Source organism: Littorina saxatilis, linkage group LG16, assembly GCF_037325665.1.
Source record: "Littorina saxatilis isolate snail1 linkage group LG16, US_GU_Lsax_2.0, whole genome shotgun sequence".
Lineage (NCBI taxonomy): Eukaryota > Metazoa > Mollusca > Gastropoda > Littorinimorpha > Littorinidae > Littorina > Littorina saxatilis.
The window spans coordinates 16,789,929-16,807,673 of record NC_090260.1 but is presented as its reverse complement, the minus strand read 5'-3'; the positions used below and the strand labels follow the sequence as shown (position 1 = coordinate 16,807,673).

The following is a 17,745-nucleotide window of genomic DNA, read 5'->3' as shown; positions in this document are numbered from 1 at the left end:
AACGAAAAAACGATGGGGATATAATACGTGTAGGGTTCAGAGCATTCTTACCGTTCATGTTTAGTATCAGACTCCCCGATGAGCGAAGATAGAACACGAGAAATGTGCCACATTTGTTTTGAAAATGTGCGAACCGTCGAGTCCCGCTTTGAGTCAATTCAAGGGGAGTCACTCCGCATAGTCAATCCGTCGAAGCTCGACTGGAGGTTTCGAATCGCAAATAATGAAGAGCCTTTCTCCGAGTTCAAATGAGGTCTCTCTGAAAGATCATCACTGTTCAGATTAACGCTACACTGGAATTTACCAACAGAAATTAAAATGCGTGTGACGAAAGCACGACACACTTGAGACACCCCACACAAAAGTAGATCTTTACTGTGCACGACCTGACCACACAGTTATGCCTATTCAAATGCGCATTGCAAAATGTGCGTTTGGAATCTTCTTTTTTCTATGGCGGTACTGACAATATCGTTATTGAAACAATCCCAGTGCACTAAGGGATTTATAGAGCAAATCTCGAAAATAATTATTGAACTCAGCGCTATGCGCTTCGTTCAATAATGAATTTTCTCGATTTGCTCTATAAATCCCTTAGTGCACTGGGATGTCTCAATAACTTAAAGAATGAAATCAGGTATAAACTATTTCTTGCTGACAGATAAAGGGAAATAATCGGTGGATCCAAAATGTTCTGATAACACTTTTGACAAAGTCATCCAGTGTTCATGTTATATTGGTTTTATTATAACAGGTTAACTTTTGAAGTATAACACCTATTTCAAACATTGTGCTTTATGCATATAGGCTACATTTAGATTAGACCGTGTTTTTTCTTTGTTTTAATACACTTAGTTTACGTGTTTTCGATTGCCTTTATTCGTCTCGATTGTACACTCTGCGATGGCTTAAATTTGGGGGAAAAAAACATCTTCAACGACAAATGTCAATATGTAAAAGAAAAAATAAAACACGTTAGTATCAAAGACATGAACTACACCATCACAACATAACTGTTCGAGAGCTTTGTTTCATTACCGCGAACTGAGACCATAATGTTTAATAATCACTGAGACGAGGTGTGTATATAACCTTTATTCCTCCTTTCTTCAGTTAATCACTGAGACGAGGTGTGTATATAACCTCTTTATTCTTCCTTTCTTCAGGTAATCACTGAGACGAGGTGTGTATATAACCTCTTTATTCCTCCTTTCTTCAGTTAATCACTGAGACGAGGTGTGTATATAACCTTTATTCCTCCTTTCTTCAGTTAATCACTGAGACGAGGTATGTATATAACCTTTATTCCTCCTTTCTTCAGTTAATCACTGAGACGAGGTATGTATATAACCTCTTTATTCCTCCTTTCTTCAGTTAATCACTGAGACGAGGTGTGCATATATTAACCTTTATTCCTCCTTTCTTCAGTTAATCACTGAGACGAGGTGTGTATATAACCTTTATTCCTCCTTTCTTCAGTTAATCACTGAGATGAGGTGTGTATATAACCTCTTTATTCCTCCTTTCTTCAGTTAATCACTGAGACGAGGTATGTATATGACCTCTTTATTCCTCCTTTCTTCAGTTAATCACTGAGACGAGGTGTGTATATAACCTCTTTATTCCTCCTTTCTTCAGTTAATCACTGAGACGAGGTATGTATATAACCTCTTTATTCCTCCTTTCTTCAGTTAATCACTGAGACGAGGTGTGTATATAACCTTTATTCCTCCTTTCTTCAGTTAATCACTGAGACGAGGTATGTATATAACCTTTATTCCTCCTTTCTTCAGTTAATCACAGAGAAGAGGAGTCTTTGAGCAACAGTTGGATCGAATCCGATTCACTTAACCAGTGTACCTCCGCAGGCGATTGAATAATGTGCGGTTATATAGTTCCGTGAAAGTCATTCAATTATGTCAACAATTCTTGTCAATGTGCCTGTTTTGGAATAAAATCAAGTACACAGTTATGTAGTTATTCTGCTGTTGCGGTAAAGGCAGATAGTGTGTGCTCTGCTGCTAGTTTAAATGCAGTCTGTTTGTATTGTTTGGTCAAGATGTATAATTCGTACATAAGAGCGTTCGGAAAGTGATTTTGGATGTTGGGTAAGTTACCGAAAAATATCTAGCGCTACACGTTTACAGAGAGAAAGAAGCAGAGGGGGAATAAACTGGACTCATTAGCTAGGCTTATAGTGATATAATGTGCTTAGTTTGTTTAGTGTGTGCTAAGTGTGCTTAGTGTGTGTGCTTAGTGTGTGTGTGCATAGTGTGTGTGTGTGTGTGTGTGTGTGTGTGTGTGTGTGTGTGTGTGTGTGTGTGTGTATGCTTAGTGTGTATGTGCGTGAGTGTGTGTGTAAGGGGGGTGTTTGTGTGTGTGTGTGTGTGTGTGGGTGTGTGTTGTGTGTGTGTGTGGTGTGTGTATGTGTGTGTGTGTGTGTGTGTGGTGTGTGTGTGGTGTGTGTGTGTGTTTGTGTGAACATATATATTTTCTTAAATCATAGCATGCACACTGGTTTCAATGGGAGTCAATACGTTTGTTGCAATTCCAAAGGCCATACACAGCGCTTGTTTCCCTTGTCATAATTAGTATTGATTTTTTCTATCACCGGGAAAAAAACAAGTCGCCTAAGGCGAAATTACTACATTTAGTCAAGCTGTGGAACTCACAGAATGAAACTGAACGCACTGCATTTTTTCACAATGGCCGTAGTCCGCCGCTAGTGCAAAAGGCAGTGAAAGTGACGAGCCTGTTCAGCGCGGTAGCGGTTGCGCTGTGCTGCATAGCACGCTTTAGTGTACCTCTCTTCGTTTTAAGTTTCTGAGCGTGTTTTTAATCCAAACATATCATATCTATATGTTTTTGGAATCAGGAACCGACAAGGAATAAGATCAAATTGTTTTTAAAACGATTTCGGAAATTTAATTTTAATCATAATTTTTATATTCTTAATTTTCAGAGCTTGTTTTTAATCCGAATATAACATATGTATATGTTTTTGGAATCAGAACATGATGAAGAATAAAATAAAAGTAATTTTGGATCGTTTTATAAAAAAATAATTTTAATTACAATTTTCAGATTTTTAATGACCAAACTCATTAATTAATTTTTAAGCCTCCATGCTGAAATGCAATACCGAAGTCCGGCCTTCGTCGAAGATTGCTTGGCCAAACTTTCAATCAATTTGATTGAAAAATGAAGGTGTGACAGTGCCGCCTCAGCTTTTACAAAAAGCCGGATATGACGTCATAAAAGACATTTATCGAAAAAATGAAAAAACATCTGGGGATTTCATACCCAGGAACTCTCATGTAAAATGTCATAAAGATCGGTCCGGTAGTTTAGTCTGAATCGCTCTACATTGTACACACACACACGCACAGACACACACACACACACACACACACACACACACACACACACACACACACACACACACACACACACACACACGCGCGCGCACATATACACACACACGCCCACATGAGTGAACGTGGGAGTTTCAGCCCATGAACGAAGAAGAAAAAGAAGTAGAAATACTCATTCTTTAGAGTCACTTTTAGATAGTAAAAAGTTTTCATTCGGTAGCAAACAAACAAACACATTTCTCAGATCACTGGAGTGGTTTTAATGCCATAGTAGTTGTAGCTTTTCTCACATCATCACTTCGTATGAACCAAACTTAGCTGTGTTAACGACGCCTGGTAGCCTATGTCGGAGGTTTTTTTTTAATAAAGAAAAGCCATGTTCGCTGATGGACACACTGACTGAGATCGTCAGTATTTCGCTTTTTGCCTCCCCCCAAACCGCCTCCCAATACCCTATACCACAGCTCTCTCTCTCTCTCTCTCTCTCTCTCTCTCTCTCTCTCTCTCTCTCTCTCTCTCTCTCTCTCTCTCTCTCTCTCTCTCTCTCTCTCTCTCTCTCTCTTTCTGTCTCTCTCTGTCTCTTTCTCTCTCACACTCTCTCTCACTCTCTCTCTCACTCTCTCTCTCTGTCTCTCTCTGTCTCTCTCTCTGTCTCTCTCTCTCTGTCTCTCTCTCTGTCTCTCTCTCTCTCTGTCTCTCTCTGTCTGTCTCTGTCTTTCTCTGTCTCTCTCTGTCTTTCTCTCTCTCTGTCTCTCTCTGTCTTTCTCTCTCCCTCTCTGTCTCTCTCTCTGTCTCTGTCTCTCTATCTCTCTGTCTCTCTCTCTGTATCTCTCTCTGTGTATCTCTCTCTCTCTCTCTCTCTCTCTCTCTTTCTCCTAACAAATACTACACAATGACACATACAACCACAATCTCACAGACAGCGCGTTATGACACGAACCTGTCCCGTCCCAGAGTTCATAGCGATCGATCGAGTCTCTATGAGCGCGTCGTCAAGACGACGAGACTAACTGGAGGAGCGTGGCCAGAGTGTGCTGGCTGTGTGTCACTGTCTATTTATCACTGCTTGTTGTTTGAATGTCAGTTAAAAGTCTGTGTTTCTCAGGGCGTCGTCACTGTTGACTTGTGCACGAATACAGTTCAGAACAATCCTTACTGACAGTCTTTACTTGAGGCCAAAGTCGACACAGTCTTTTTGCCAACAAATCAGTTCCGAAGCTTCGTTAAGCATAATTCGCCAAATTTACTTGAGGCTTCAGGTAACTCACTTCTACACTGATGACCAACACTGCATGAAATGACTTGCTGTTCTTCTGCCTGATATGACTTGGTGTTCTTCTGCATGATATGACTTGGTGTTCTTCTGCATGATATGACTTGGTGTTCTTCTGCGTGATACAACTTGGTGTTCTGCTTACTCGAGTATCCGTGGAATTACCAAACCAGTCCCTCCCCGGCACATTCAGAAGCCAGAGAGTAATACAATATTCTGCGTACGTGTCCCTACATAACTGTGAACACCAACCAGCCAACAAACCAACCAACCAGCCAACCAACCAACCAACCAGCCAACAAACCAACCATCCAGCCAACAAACCAACCAGCCAACAAACCAACCAACCAGCCAACAAACCAACCAACCAGCCAACCAACCAACCAACCAGCCAACAAACCAACCATCCAGCCAACAAACCAACCAACCTGAACATCTGATCGTTTACTCAGAGGTAAGATCAGGGTTTAGCCTGGAAGAAAAAGACAATGGGACATTTGTCCCCCTCAACCAAATTCTGATGAAACATTACATAGTTGAAGGCAAGACGCTCAAAACAGGATAGGCGGTCCGAACATGCTTTTGTCGAAAGATATAAAATAGTGCTATTTGGTGCAATAAGGTGATATGAGAATATGCCAGTGTATCAGGTTCGCGCGCGTGTGTGAGTGTGTATGTGCGGGGTGTCCGTGTTTCGATCGATATCGCTTCTGTTGACAGTTTCCAGGGAGGTAAACGTGCTAGCACAGACAGTTCGTAGGACAGGATTGGTTGAATACTAATGAATCACATTTTAAAAGCCAATCACAGCGCGTTACACAAACTCGCAAGTTGCTCGGCAACCTGCGCGTTTTTGCTCAGGTCATTCCGAACACTGTACTCCCGTGACAAGTGTGCAAGGGGTGGCGCAGTGGTACGTAATCTCAGTGCGGCCTTTGACGGGAATTCCAATGGGACATTTTGATACACTGGCTGTAGTTTCATTTCTGCTTGTATATGGTTTATTTATCAAATCAACTCGACTGCTAGCGTTACAAAAATCCAGACTGAAATAACAACAACAACAAAGGTCATCTGTTTGAATGGTTTTTTGTTTTGTTTTTAGTATTGATCAAGAAGAGAGAGAGAGAGGGAGAGAGAGAGAGAGAGAGAGAGAGAGAGAGAGAGAGAGAGAGAGACAGCGACAGAGAGATACAGAGACAGAGACGTTGCCGTGAGGAACATGTAGGGGAAGGGCTCCTAATATGGACCACTTTTTGTTTCATGCTGATAACTAGCTTGTTTTCTTGCACAGAAGTTTCATTTGGTGTTTGGTAGTCCTTCTTTCTTAGGTTAACCGTTAGGCCTAATTGGAGTGAAATAGCTTTGATAGACTTACAGCAAAAATTGAATACAGAAAAAAGCACAAATGGTCCATATTAAGAGCCTGGGCGCCTAATATGGACCAGTGAAGCGGCCTTCACGAATCACTGTAAAAAGCCCCCTATACTTAAAAAAAACATGATACAACTTAGTGTACATACAAGTCAGACTAACTAAAATATGCTTTAGATGTATCTGTTTCGGGTTGATGAGAGCATTATTTGAAGCACACCAGGAAACTAAAGAAGCTTATCAAAAACAGAGTGAAAATAAGGGAAATTATCAACTTCCACAAAAAGAAGACTTTGTTATATTTTTTTTTAAATCTCGAGGGCTAGTTATAGGTTATTTCCAGCAAGCTTCTTAATGAATTAATGAAAATAGCCTTTAGCTTTTATTTTCTTCGATTTGTTGAAGGTGGTCCATATTAGGGGACTCGCACATACTTCGAGATTTTGCTATTTTTTTTTATTTGCAGGAGAAACTCGGGGTCAACACTGCTAAAATTTAACAAATACCGTCTTAGCTGTCATAATTATATATATAGCAATTTTTGTGTGATAAAAGCTTTGGTTGTGGACAGAAACGAGTCCGTTTTAGGCGGCACATTTAGAGTGAACGGTGCCAAAAGTGATAAAAAGAGAAAAAGCCTAACGGTTTTGAGGTTTGTGTTTCTGCAACTGTTATGACATGTGCAACTTATCCAGAGAGGGTGAATACAGCGAATGAAATTGTTTTGAGCGCTCTAGCGCCGTTAGTTTGTCAGAACAGAAGGTGGTCCATATTAGGAGCCGGTCCATATTAGGAGCCTTTCCCCTGCAACATCTTAAAAAAAAAAAAAACGAAAACAGTTTTGCTAACATCAAAAACATCGTTTAAATCCTTTAATGTTTACACAGAGACTGGTTTACATAACAAAATGATCCTTTTGATACAAAATACAAACATTTATATAATGTTGGTCTTTAAAGCCAGAACCTTTCCTGAGCTAGAGGACCAGCTAGCAAATGATAATAGTGTAACTTACTTGTCTTTTCTAATCTTAGCGTAAGGTAATTCATTTAACTTAAAATGCATGCACCCCACTCTGATGCATGTTAGCTTTTTTCTGTCACTGTGTGTGTCGTCATGTGAATCGGGGTCTATGTCTGTCACTGTGTGTGTCGTCATGTGAATCGGGGTCTATGTCTGTCACTGTGAGTGTCGTCATGTGAATCGGGGTCTATGTCTGTCACTGTGTGTGTCGTCATGTGAATCGGGGTCTGTGTCTGTCACTGTGTGTGTCGTCATGTGAATCGGGGTCTATGTCTGTCACTGTGTGTGTCGTCATGTGAATCGGTGTCTATGTCTGTCACTGTGTGTGTCGTCATGTGAATCGGGGTCTATGTCTGTCACTGTGTGTGTCGTCATGTGAATCGGGGTCTATGTCTGTCACTGTGTGTGTCGTCATGTGAATCGGGGTCTATGTCTGTCACTGTGTGTCGTCATGTGAATCGGGGTCTATGTCTGTCACTGTGTGTGTCGTCATGTGAATCGGGGTCTATGTCTGTCACTGTGTGTCGTCATGTGAATTGGGGTCTATGTCTGTCACTGTGTGTGTCGTCATGTGAATCGGGGTCTATGTCTGTCACTGTGTGTCGTCATGTGAATCGGGGTCTATGTCTGTCACTGTGTGTGTCGTCATGTGAATCGGGGTCTATGTCTGTCACTGTGTATCGTCATGTGAATCGGTGTCTATGTCTGTCACTGTGTGTGTCGTCATGTGAATCGGGGTCTATGTCTGTCACTGTGTGTCGTCATGTGAATCGGGGTCTGTGTCTGTGACTGTGTGTGTCGTCATGTGAATCGGTGCCTATGTCTGTCACTGTGTGTCGTCATGTGAATCGGGGTCTATGTCTGTCACTGTGGGTCGTCATGTGAATCGGTGTCTATGTCTGTCACTGTGTGTGTCGTCATGTGAATCGGGGTCTATGTCTGTCACTGTGTGTGTCGTCATGTGAATCGGGGTCTATGTCTGTCACTGTGTGTGTCGTCATGTGAATCGGGGTCTATGTCTGTCACTGTGTGTCGTCATGTGAATCGGGGTCTATGTCTGTCTCTGTGTGTCGTCATGTGAATCGGGGTCTATGTCTGTCACTGTGTGTCGTCATGTGAATCGGGGTCTATGTCTGTCACTGTGTGTGTCGTCATGTGAATCGGGGTCTATGTCTGTCACTGTGTGTCGTCATGTGAATCGGGGTATATGTCTGTCTCTGTGTGTCGTCATGTGAATCGGGGTCTATGTCTGTCACTGTGTCGTCATGTGAATCGGGGTCTATGTCTGTCACTGTGTGTGTCGTCATGTGAATCGGGGTCTATGTCTGTCACTGTGTGTGTCGTCATGTGAATCGGTGTCTATGTCTGTCACTGTGTGTGTCGTCATGTGAATCGGGGTCTATGTCTGTCACTGTGTGTGTCGTCATGTGAATCGGGGTCTATGTCTGTCACTGTGTGTCGTCATGTGAATCGGGGTCTATGTCTGTCACTGTGTGTCGTCATGTGAATCGGGGTCTATGTCTGTCACTGTGTGTGTCGTCATGTGAATCGGTGTCTATGTCTGTCACTGTGTGTCGTCATGTGAATCGGTGTCTATGTCTGTCACTGTGTGTGTCGTCATGTGAATCGGGGTCTATGTCTGTCACCGTGTGTGTCGTCATGTGAATCGGGGTCTATGTCTGTCACTGTGTGTGTCGTCATGTGAATCGGGGTCTGTGTCTGTCACTGTGTGTGACGTCATGTGAATCGGGGTCTATGTCTGTCACCGTGTGTAGTCATGTGAATCGGGGTCTATGTCTGTCACTGTGTGTGTCGTCATGTGAATCGGTGTCTATGTCTGTCACTGTGTGTCGTCATGTGACTCGGTGTCTATGTCTGTCACTGTGTGTGTCGTCATGTGAATCGGGGCCTATGTCTGTCACTGTGTGTGTCGTCATGTGAATCGGGGTCTATGTCTGTCACTGTGTGTGTCGTCATGTGAATCGGTGTCTGTGTCTGTCACTGTGTGTGTCGTCATGTGAATCGGGGTCTATGTCTGTCACTGTGTGTCGTCATGTGAATCGGGGTCTATGTCTGTCACTGTGTGTCGTCATGTGAATCAGGGTCTATGTCTGTCACTGTGTGTGTCGGCATGTGAATCGGGGTCTATGTCTGTCACTGTGTGTCGTCATGTGAATCGGGGTCTATGTCTGTCACTGTGAGTGTCGTCATGTGAATCGGGGTCTATGTCTGTCACTGTGTGTGTCGTCATGTGAATCGGGGTCTATGTCTGCATGTTAGCTTTTTTCTGTCACTGTGTGTCGTCATGTGAATCGGTGTCTATGTCTGTCACTGTGTGTCGTCATGTGAATCGGGGTCTATGTCTGTCACTGTGTGTGTCGTCATGTGAATCGGGGTCTATGTCTGTCACTGTGTGTGTCGTCATGTGAATCGGGGTCTATGTCTGTCACTGAGTGTCGTCATGTGAATCGGGGTCTATGTCTGTCACTGTGTGTGTCGTCATGTGAATCGGTGTCTGTGTCTGTCACTGTGTGTGTCGTCATGTGAATCGGGGTCTATGTCTGTCACTGTGTGTCGTCATGTGAATCGGGGTCTATGTCTGTCACTGTGTGTGTCGTCATGTGAATCGGTGTCTATGTCTGTCACTGTGTGTCGTCATGTGAATCGGTGTTTATGTCTGTCACTGTGTGTGTCGTCATGTGAATCGGGGTCTATGTCTGTCACTGTGTGTGTCGTCATGTGAATCGGGGTCTATGTCTGTCACTGTGTGTGTCGTCATGTGAATCGGTGTCTGTGTCTGTCACTGTGTGTGTCGTCATGTGAATCGGGGTCTATGTCTGTCACTGTGTGTCGTCATGTGAATCGGGGTCTATGTCTGTCACTGTGTGTCATGTGAATCAGGGTCTATGTCTGTCACTGTGTGTGTCGTCATGTGAATCGGGGTCTATGTCTGTCACTGTGTGTCGTCATGTGAATCGGGGTCTATGTCTGTCACTGTGAGTGTCGTCATGTGAATCGGGGTCTATGTCTGTCACTGTGTGTCGTCATGTGAATCGGTGTCTATGTCTGCATGTTAGCTTTTTTCTGTCACTGTGTGTCGTCATGTGAATCGGGGTCTATGTCTGTCACTGTGTGTCGTCATGTGAATCGGGGTCTATGTCTGTCACTGTGTGTGTCGTCATGTGAATCGGGGTCTATGTCTGTCACTGTGTGTGTCGTCATGTGAATCGGGGTCTATGTCTGTCACTGTGTGTGTCGTCATGTGAATCGGTGTCTATGTCTGTCACTGTGTGTCGTCATGTGAATCGGTGTCTATGTCTGTCACTGTGTGTCGTCATGTGAATCGGGGTCTATGTCTGTCACTGTGTGTCTCGTCATGTGAATCGGGGTCTATGTCTGTCACTGTGTGTGTCGTAATGTGAATCGGGGTCTATGTCTGTCATTGAGTGTCGTCATGTGAATCGGGGTCTATGTCTGTCACTGTGTGTCGTCATGTGAATCGGGGTCTATGTCTGGCACTGTGTGTGTCGTCATGTGAATCGGGGTCTATGTCTGTCCCTGTGTGTGTCGTCATGTGAATCGGGGTCTATGTCTGTCACTGTGTGTGTCGTCATGTGAATCGGGGTCTATGTCTGTCACTGTGTGTCGTCATGTGAATCGGGGTCTATGTCTGCATGTTATAACATATTGTTAAATGTCACTTCCGTCTTTGTCACGTCCATTGGTGGGATACCCGTATTTGTCACGTCCATCGGTGGGATACCCGTATTTGAGCGGCGGCCAGGGGATCCCTGTTAAAGAAGTCTTTGGTCTGTGAGATGCGCCATATAGTCAAGTGGACCGCCTTAAATAGCATAGAAAGTTGGAGTGAAAGGACACAGGAATAATGGTTTAAAAGGGGTGCAACATTTGTCGCAATGATGGTTTTGCTAAGTTTATATTCACTTTTGTGATCATATAACGCGGTGGCGGATCAATCTTGTTATACTGTATGATGTAGATGGATCAATTTACTACACCACTGTCGTTACCTGGTTGAAAAAATATGCTTTTTTACAGCCAGTAAAATATCCACCACGAATCTATTTATCGTTTTGATGTACCTAAGCTTATCGGGTTCATATTTTACCACTTTAAAGATGACGAAAATATAACTTGCAACAGTCGGCGCGAATATGGTACGTTTCTTTTGCCCCCTACTTAGTAACTGTACACAGTGTGCGCTAGGGGAAGGGACCATTCGTGTGTAGCGCGGGAGGTGGCCAACACAAACACCCCCCCTCTCTCTCTCTCTCTCTCTCTCTCTCTCTCTCTCTCTCTCTCTCTCTCTCTCTCTCTCTCTCTCTCTCTCTCTCTCTCTCTCTCTCTCTCTCTCTCTCTCTCTCCCTCTCTCTCTCTCTCCCTCTCTCTCTCTCTATCTCTCTGTCTGTCTGTCTCTACTAGGGACGGGGCAGAGAGAGAGAGAGAGAGAGAGAGAGAGATAGAGAAGGAGAGAGAGACATAGAGAGAGAGAGAGAGAGACAGAGAGAGAGAGAGAGAGAGAGAGAGAGAGAGAGAGAGAGAGAGAGAGAGAGAGAGAGAGAGAGAGAGAGAGAGAGTGCAAGTCTCCAAAAGCCGTCGTCAAGACCATATCGACTGACTGGAGGGGCGTGGCCAGTCTGTGCTGGGAATGTCACTGGTCTCTGCCCTGTGCTGGGAATGTCACTGGTCTATGCCCTGTGCTGTCAATGTCAGCTTCAGTTTGTTATACTCATGGAGTCGTCACGGACGACCGTTGCATGAATACAGTTCAGCACATTTTCTAACAGGCTGTCTTGACTTGAGGCCAAAGTCGACATCGTAAAGAACTTGCATGACCCAACTTTGTGAACTAGACTTCGCCAAATTCACCTGAGGCTTGACGTTACTCACCAATAATATGGTGGCCAAGACTGAGGCCTGACGTTACTCACCAATAATGTGGTGGCCAAGACTGAGGCTTGACGTTACTCACCAATAATGTAGTGGCCAAGACTGAGGCCTGACGTTACTCACCAATAATGTGGTGGCCAAGACTGAGACTTGACGTTACTCACCAATAATTTGGTGGCCAAGACTGAGGCTTGACGTTACTCACCAATACATAATTTGGTGGCCAAGACTGAGGATGTTTGTGACTGTGTGTTCGCTGGCATCCCTGGTCTTCACTATCTCTTAACAGTAGTGTCAAGTTTACATTACTGACAAGTTAAATATCATGTGTATTCTCTGAGTGACAAGTTTTTGCTTGCCTTTGCTTCATTTAGTATATATGTCGTGCCGAATTCACGTAATTGCCGATTCCGCTTGCCCATTTCGCGTAATCGGCAAAACACTGCCCAATACGTGAAATCGGCAGCGTTTTGCCGAAATCGCGTAAACGCCTCTACAACTTGCCTATTTCGCGAATTCGGCAGCCGATTACGCGGAATGGGCAGCCGATTACGCGTAGTGGGCAAGTGTGTGTGGTCGATCTCTCTCTCTCTCTCTCTCTCTCTCTCTCTCTCTCTCTCTCTCTCTCTCTCTCTCTCTCTCTCTCTCTCTCTCTCTCTCTCTCTCTCTCTCTCTCTCTCTCTCTCTCTCTCTTCCATTGTGCGGCTGCGTGTATGTTTGACAAAGATTGTCTGCGCAAGAAAGCCGTCGTAAAACGGTTCCTGACACGGGCTCAGAGAGCTAACAAGCAAAATTATGAGGTATGCAGGGAAGAATATGTACAGGAATGCAAAGAGTACAAGGAATTGTTGTATAGAAAGAAACTTGATTTTGATTTAGAAAGACTTGCCAAGTTGAAAAATTCCATAAAAGACCCAAAAGTGTTTTGGCAAACTATTCGGTCATTGAACCCAAAGAAAGCAATCTTCCATGGCATCTCAAGTGAACAGTGGTACGAACATTTTTATGAGGTTTTTAACACCGTTGATTTTGTGTCTGGAGTTGAAAAGGATACCGATGAAGTTGAGGAGGAAGTAGTTGATGAATTATTTAGCGAAAACATTTAAAAGCAAGAAGTGATTGACAGTATCCGTAATTTAAAAGTAGGAAAGAGTGCTGGGCCAGATATGATTGTGAGCCAAATGTTGAAGCATGCCAATGAAACAGTATTGGACTTTCTTGTTGATCTGTTCAACATGTTGTTTGACACGGGAACTTTTCCTGAAGAGTGGTCAAGATCAATTATCATACCAATTCATAAGAAAGGAGACGTGAATGTACCGGATAATTACCGTGGCATAGCCTTGACCAGTGTTGTAAGCAAGGTTTATACACACATTCTCAACAAGAGATTGACGAAGTGGGCTGAGAAAGAGGAAAAAATAATTAAAGAACAAGCCGGCTTCAGGTCAAGTTACAGTACTGTTGATCATATTTTTTCGTTATATGGCATTGTTCAGAAGCATTTATTAAAGAATACTAAACTGTACATAGCTTTTGTAGATTTTAAGAAGGCATTTGACTCTGTGAACAGGAATGCATTATGGGAGGTTTTGAGGAAAAGTGGTGTAAACGGGAAAATGTATAAGGCCCTAACAGCCGTTTACACATCAGTGAAAGCATGTGTGCGTGACCGATGTAATTATTCTGATTATTTTGAATGCCCAAGAGGGGTGAAACAATGATGTTTATTGAGCCCTTTGATGTTCTCCTTCTTTATTAATGGACTGGCAACAGTGTGTCCTGTCAGGGAAGACATGGTATACAGTTGATACCTGGTGCGACGGAGATATTCTTGCTACTTTTCGCTGACGATGTTGTTTTGATGTCTAATTCTGTCATAGGTTTACAAAACCAACGGAACAATTTAAAAAGAGAAGCAGATCGCCTGTGCTTATCAGTTAACTTGGATAAAACTGATGTCATGGTGTTCCGTATGGGAGGCCACCTTGCAGCTCATGAGAAATGGTCCTTTGGTGGCGAGGCAGTCCGAGTAACCAACTCGTACAAATACCTCGGCATGTTGTTTACTACAAAACTGAGTGTAAATGTTGCTTTGAGTGAGATGTCCAGAAAGGGAAAGAAAGCAGTCATTGAGACACAGTCACTGCCACCCGAAAAACAGCAAATGTAAAAACAAATAAAAATTACTACCAAACTGCATGTCAGCCAAGCTATAACCTGTGTTTGTGGTACTGAAAGATGAAAATAGCAGCTTAACTTGTATTTTTGAGAAGCGGTTTTTTTCTCACAATTATGCGTAATTCTTCATGTTCATCTTTTCCTATTATCGTTCTCTTGTTTCGAAAATAAATATTTGCTTCGTTTGCATCACTAGTATACTGTGTGTGTGTGTCTGTGTGTGTGTGTGTGTGTGTGTGTGTGTGTTTGTGAGTGTGTGTGCGTGCGTGCTAAAAAGTATATTATCTCAGTCTTGGTCAGTATCGACGACAACACACACACACACACACACACACACACACACACACACACACACACACACACACACACACACACACACACACACACACACACACAAACATACACACTAAACTCACTATTGCCGATTTCGCGTAATGGGCAACTTGCCTATTAAATTACATATCTTACCCAACTCACATATAGCAATTAACTCTAGTTCAGTGCTGGTAACGCTGTACGCATCCCCTTGGTAACAAGGGAAGCCCCTCTAAAAAAAAGAGTGACCAATACCCATGAGGCCATATCAATACATACTTCCGACTTCCGTATGCGCGCGCATACGCCGCCATATGCATCATTCCATACTCAGCGAGCAGTGGGACTGGTCGTGTTTTTGTACGCTCTGGCTGTGTTCAGCCATCTGTCACTTCGCCTACGGACTTGGTCACTTACCTCTTGGTATCTTCTTGCTTGTCTTATCGTCTCTTCATGTTGAGGTGAGATCTTTCTGTTTTTTGCTTGTGTTTGTGGGCGTTTTTGACCTTAAATTGAACTTGTGAAATTTTCTTGTTTACAAAATTTTTCGTGAGTTGTTTTTGGTCATGGCGGTTAACGCCAAGAAGCGGCAGTCGTCTAAACGAGTAACTGCTGGTTCTCCGCCGACAAAGTAAACACCTGGGAAAGCAAAGGCTTCCGGACAGGCTTGTGTTTCGGTTCACGTACTGTCTTTGCAAAAAATATCGATGTTTTGGTCGTCATGCCTCCTACTCTGTTTTTGACGGCTAAGCCTTTAGACAAGGTTTCTCCTGTGGATAAGCCCGCTTAGGCTTCCTTGGTTTATGTGTTTCCCGGTCGTGCGTCTGCGGACGTGGCGACATTGTTGCTCTCTTTAAGTTCACAGGTTTCTTCCTTGGCGGGGGAGATCGCTTCCACGCGGGCGGAGATGCGTTCGCTTCCGGTGTGACGGGGGTTTTGTCTCTTGCCAACGTTCGCCTGCGCCGTCTGCTACTGTGTCTCAGGCTGATGTTCATGCGGAATGGGATGATGGGACCACGCCTTCGCTTGTGGCCTGTGTTCCGGTTCCCGGTGGTTCACACCAGTTTAAAGGTATGTCTTCTACCCAAGTACCCGGGTTCTCCGGGGAAAGGGTAGAGCGTCTCCAAGAGAAAGTAACTCCGGGCTCTGGCTTTGTGGGTGAAAGTTCCGAAGCTGAGGCTGGCTCTGACTGCATTGGCAGCAGGTCGGTGGCGGTTAGGAACCTTGGAGAGCGAACGGAAGATTTGCGCAACCAACCGCTTCTTTAGATTGTGGTACGGGTGTGCGTCTTTCGCTTCCGCCCGGGGGGCAGGAAGAGAACAGTATAGCTGGCTCTTTGTTTGACTATGGGAGTCAAGCAGGGGGTCAGCTTCCGGAGGGCACGGGAGTGCCAGTCGGCTGTTCAGAAGACGGTGCTTCCGCAGAGGTGGTTGCACTGAATTCAAATTGCCGTTTAGGCTGTCAAGTGCAGTGGCACTGGGGGCTTAAGCGGCTTCAAGGTACAATAGGATCTTCTGGTGCATGTTTAGGCATCCGGTTGGTTCTGATATTTGCCAATCCGTGGCCGATTTTGCTAACGCTTTTGCGGCTGTGGCTTCCGGTTTCAGGATGGTTTAGCCTTCTGCCGTTAACACTGTGGTGTTGGTAGTTGGCGCTCATCAGTCTTCGGCTTTCGGTTCCGTTGTTGCGGTTCCTCTGCCGTTACTCAGGCTAAATCCACTTCCTTTTCCAGGCTTTCAGCTGGTATGAGGCAGGTGGATGGAATATCCTTTCGGAGTTCCGGCTTTTGGGAAATTTGTTCCAAACCTTTCCCTTTTGGCAAGTGTTGCTTTTTCGGGATTGGTTCCGGCTCTCATCCTTTTGTAGATGGTTAGAATACCACTGTACAGGATGATGAGGATTTGGAAGACTAAGCTTCTGGGGCAGATGGAGACGCCTCTTTGTTGACTTTCAGCGAAGCTGCCATCTTTGTTTACATGGATGGCAGAGGTTACTACGCGCTTTTTCCCTGTAGGGTTAGCAGTAGCATTGTCATCTGCCTTTTCTCCTCCATCTTTTTTGGCGTGTCTTGCTCCTTCTTAGGATCAATTTGCGAACTCTATGGATGCTTTTGCCCCATCTCTGCCTTTGTTGGCATCTCAGGGGGAAGCTCATACTTCAGCTTTGCCGCGTTTGCGCATTTTCAGCTGACCTGAGCCTTTTAAGGGAATCTTAGAACGTTATGTTCTTGGATTCTCTGTTGGGGTCGTTTGGGCTTGTGAAATTTGTTTTTTTCACAATTGAGGCTCCTTTGTTACCACTTCCTTTGTGGGCAACGCTCGGCTTAGCTCCTGCGGCGGCGGGGCTTTAGCTTGCGTCATCTGCTCAAGCAGCGCGTCACTCGCTGTTCGCTATCCGTAGGCTTCGGTTTACTCCAAGCTTAAGAACGTAGTTTTTGCGTTTGCTTTTTCTACGGAACCGCCACCGGGTTCCCCGGAATTGGCGAACATCCATCTGGATGTTAATAGCAAGGAGTGACTGTCTCTCTGTCAGAACAAGGATCTCCTGGCTATGTTTCATTATGGCCGCACTCCTTTACATTTTCCGCTTTTTAACAAATATTGTTTCTGCGCTCTCTCGTGCGCGGTTACGTCCTATCTGGATATTTTTGTGTTCCGTCAGGACGCGGATACGAAGGATGTAGCTTTGCTTTTAGCCTGGGTGTAGGTCTCTTTCAAAAAGGTTTGTTCTTTTGGCGAGACTTTAATCTCTTCCTTTCTGGAAGGTTCCTCTTTGTGGGTTCGCTTCTATGCACAGGGAGTCTTCTCTATCTTAAAAGCTCACCGCAGAAGGAAAGCGCACGGCAGGCCTTGGCTTTTTGTTGTTTTCAAATAAAGGCTTCAGGCTCGCCGTTCTCGTTTTTATCTTTTGTCTCCTTACCCTCGCGTTCGTGGCAGGGTTCTGTGTCTATTTTCCACCTTTCTTCCCCCTGAGGCAAGTTAGCGGTGGGTGTTGATAGGCACACAAAAGCACGCTTTCTTTCACACTTGTGGCAGTTATGTCAACTGGAAGTTAGTTCTCGGCATCACTCTTCTTTCGCCTTTGTGTGTAACACAGCGGCTGGGGGGGATTAGGTTTCCCTCTTTGTGGGGGGAGACACGGGTGCCTCCCTTTTGGTTCTCTTTCATGGTTCGTTTGGGATTTCAGAGCTTCAGGGTTCTGATCTTTTTTCTAAGTCATACGTTTGTTGAGCCGTTTTTGGATCTCTTGGAGATTGTGCAAGCGGCCCTTGATAGAAGTCCTTTACTCCAGGTG

General features: G+C 44.4%; 1 protein-coding gene and 1 long non-coding RNA gene across 2 annotated transcripts in view; both read left to right on the top strand.

The window, feature by feature from the left end:
* LOC138950521 (uncharacterized) overlaps nt 1–17,745 on the top strand; it is a 129,847-nt gene that overhangs the window by 24,219 nt on the left and 87,883 nt on the right. The window lies entirely within an intron of this gene.
* Nucleotides 4,978–17,745, top strand: part of LOC138950508 (uncharacterized) — a 39,838-nt gene continuing 27,070 nt past the window's right edge. Inside the window, exon 1 of the mRNA XM_070322239.1 lies at nt 4,978–5,101. The gene's annotated coding sequence lies outside the window, so the exon portion shown is untranslated. The remainder of the gene's footprint in view (nt 5,102–17,745) is intronic.